This window comes from Loxodonta africana, chromosome 5 (genome assembly GCF_030014295.1).
Source record: "Loxodonta africana isolate mLoxAfr1 chromosome 5, mLoxAfr1.hap2, whole genome shotgun sequence".
Taxonomy (NCBI): Eukaryota; Metazoa; Chordata; class Mammalia; order Proboscidea; family Elephantidae; genus Loxodonta; species Loxodonta africana.
In genome coordinates this window covers 94,569,476-94,572,873 of record NC_087346.1, presented here as the reverse complement: position 1 = coordinate 94,572,873, position 3,398 = coordinate 94,569,476, and the positions used below count along the sequence as shown (strand labels likewise).

At 39.6% G+C, this 3,398-nt stretch overlaps 1 non-coding gene across 1 annotated transcript; it reads right to left on the bottom strand.

The window, feature by feature from the left end:
* Window positions 1-2,398: 2,398 nt before the first annotated feature.
* On the bottom strand, window positions 2,399-2,535 carry LOC111752215 (U11 spliceosomal RNA). Its single transcript, XR_002787200.1, has one exon. It is a non-coding gene; the product is annotated as a U11 spliceosomal RNA (small nuclear RNA).
* Between the last annotated feature and the right edge of the window lie 863 nt (window positions 2,536-3,398).

Below are 3,398 nucleotides of genomic sequence, written 5' to 3'. Positions count from 1 at the left end.
AATGTTAATGAAGCCGCCTGGGAAGGGTGGGGGAGGGTTCAGAGAAATAGGAGAGTAGCACCTCGGAATATAGCCAAAGTTGCTTGTCTTGCTTGGAATGACTATTTTATCTGAGATTCCCGAGGGGCATGTCGCCTATATGTGCTGGCTGTGTAGAGACCGCCCCCAGGGGTCTGGCCCTCTGAAGCTGCGGTCAGATCCTCTGCTGCCAGTCCAAAGCCCAGCGTCAAGTTTCCCCTCCTGGGATGCTGCACTCCCGGCTCCAAAATCAGTCGCTGCCTCCCAGGGACTTCTCGTCCTGCCAGCCGTGTCACCACGCTGCCCCCGCAGACTGGCTGGGCCCCCTCCAGGGGTTCGTTCAGGGGAGTAGGGCTACGCCCCATGCTTGCGCCATGACAGGGCCCAGTCAAATGCCCAGCACCAAGGTTGCCCGGCTGGGACACTGCACTCTGGGCTCCAAAACCGGTCACTGCCTCCCGGGGACTTCTCCCACCAGCCGCGTCCCCAAGCCACCCGCACAGACCTGCTGGGCCCTCTCCCTGGGTCAGTTCAGGGAGGTAGGGCTGAGCCCCTTGTTTGAGCCGTCTCAAGATTTTTGAGTTCAGCTCCCCTGGGCCCAGACCTAAGCCTGGCACCAAGGTTACCTGACTGGGACGCTGGCTCCACGCTCCGAAAACAGTCACTTCTTCCCCATATTTGTTCGTTCTCCGTCTCTAAATCTGTGTTTGTTGTTCAGTGTTCTAGATTGTTATGTATGTGATCGATTCACTTGTTTTTCCGAGTCTTTGTTGCAAGAGGGATCCGAGGTAGCGTCTACCTAGTCCGCGATCTTGGCCCCGCCCTCCCAGTTTATAATTTTTATTGTTATGTTATTATGCTTTTCTGTTTGTACATTTTTCCTACCTACTACCATTCATAATAAAATCTTTTAGGTATTTCCTTATTTGTTCATTTCTTCTACACTTCCGTGTTTGAATTTTATTATTATATTTTGTTTATTATATGAAGTCAAATTAATTTTCTTTATCTACCATATTAATGCTGGATTTTTAGAGCCTGGATAGTAATTGCAAGGAAATTTCCAAGAGACTTTAGATAAAAGCTTTAGATGTATATAGAGAAACAGCTCCATTTCTTCTTTCTACTTTAAATTTCTCTGTTGCTTTGTTCAATTTTATTTATTTATATTTAACTATTTTGTATACATCATTTTTAATTCACTATCTAGGAAGATTTTCTTTCCATCAAAGTGTTCTTTCATTTATTTAACCTAGCAATAAAGAGGTACAGTTTATAGTGCAGGCATTGTTAGTAACTTAACAGGTAGCCACCAGTACACAAAGTTTTTTGAGATGCTCAATTAAAAAAAAAAAAAATTGAAGGTTTTCTAATAAACAAGCATCTCATTAAAAAGAAATCTGGGAAAAAAAGAATTCTGGCAAACGGCTCAAAATTTCTGGTAAAATTCTGCTAAAACACAGTTATACTTTAAACTAGAAAATTTCTTTTCTTACAATGATTGTAGTAATGACAATAGACTTTGAAGAATGAAGATATAAATGCAAGTGTGTATCTTAAAAAGCTCATGTGCCCATTCATGAACCCCTTGGCTTCACACATGCACATACACTTGTGTGTTCACACATTAATACATTATAATTGGGAGAACTGTGGATTATCTTTGAATAACTCTTTGCTCTCAAATCTATTCTGAGTCATGGCGACACTATAGGACAAAGTAGAACTGCCCAATAGAGTTTCCAAGGAACACCTGGTGGATTTGAACTGCTGACCTTTTGGTTAGCAGCCGTAGTACTTAACCACTACACCACCAGTGTGTCCTATCTTTGAATAGTTAAGAGTAAACCCAGTAGCAGTACAATTAGTCTATTAATATTATGTGAGAGGATGTAAAATGAATGTCACATGTGAGATGCATCAGAGGATTGAGTACATGGGATAGTATAATATTATCTCAAGGGCTGTATGTATTTCTGACCTTCATAGAAGAGTTATCGCTTGAACCTTGGCGGTGTCAGTGCTGGGCTTCAGTTATATCTGACAGTGTCTTGTGACCTGGTAAGGAAGAACTGCCAAAAGTAATTAAGATCTAGAACTTCCTGGGGAAATTCCTCCTAAATGATTCACATGTGGTCAAGTAACAAAGCCATCCCCTGGCTGGAAGTTCTGGGTGATTAGAAATGTGGCATTTAAAATGTCTCACAAAAATTGTATTTCCCATCCAACCCCTTGTGGTTTCACATCTGAGATTTATGTGTGGATTAAATTAAAAAAAAAAAACCTATGTAAAACCATGATAGATCTTTATAGTACAATAGCAACTGTTTTTTTTTTTTTTTTTTTTTGGTGACCCAGTATCTTATTCTGGTCAATGAACAAGGGTGATAGAACCAATAATCACCAGCTACCTTGAAAACAAATATGTTTCCAAAATCTCTTGATGCTGATTCCACCCGGAAAGCATCTGAGGTGCCCTATTCTATTTGTTCGACTCACATGACAGAAGCCCTTTTTTCCCCTACAGAATATATGGTTGGTGCTGATATTTTTGACGTCTATTCAAATAGCATATGCAAGTATATAACTTAAAAACTTAGAAAAATTGAGCAAACTATCTTCTATGTTCATTTTTACTTTGTGAAAGCAATACTATAGTAGCACCTGGCAGTCAAGTCATCCAGGACTGCAAGCCTTTGGAGGCTGATAAACTGAAAAAGATGGGAAAATATTAACCCTAGGCCTGGTCATGGTTTGGTCTGCGCTTACCATGCTTTTCCTCAAAGATGTTATCACATATTCAGAAAATATGTATGTGACTGAGAGTGAGGATGGGAAAGGGGGTGGGGAGGAAAAAGTAAGTATTCAGGTTGTGAGTTGCCAAAAAATTTCAGCCTGAGGTGATCTTACTAGAATAGCTTTACCCAAGATCTGGGATTCAAAGTGTGAGATCACCACTAACATCTAAGATACATGAAAAAAAAAAAGCCAAAAGTTGCTGAACCAGAATGTCACAGATCATAGACTTAAAACTAAGACCTTTGTCTATTCTCAAATTTTATCGATTGATTTTACGTGTAAATGCCTCACCTAAACTACAAATTTGATTTTTAAAAAAAATCCACCTGATTAAAATCCTCCAACATCTTTCTTATCTCTAGACTCTATATTTTATACATAGACTTCTGCTAACTTTCCACCCAATATATGAAAATTCCTCACACAGATTTCTGAAAGTTTTATTGATCAACTTCATGTATTTTAACATACTGTGTCATTTGTTTGGAATGATTTTCTTGTCTTTGATCTCATTAAAAGTCTTATTTTCCAAGACTCTGTTCTAAATATCTGCTTCTTTGGAAAATTTTTATGGCTTCTTC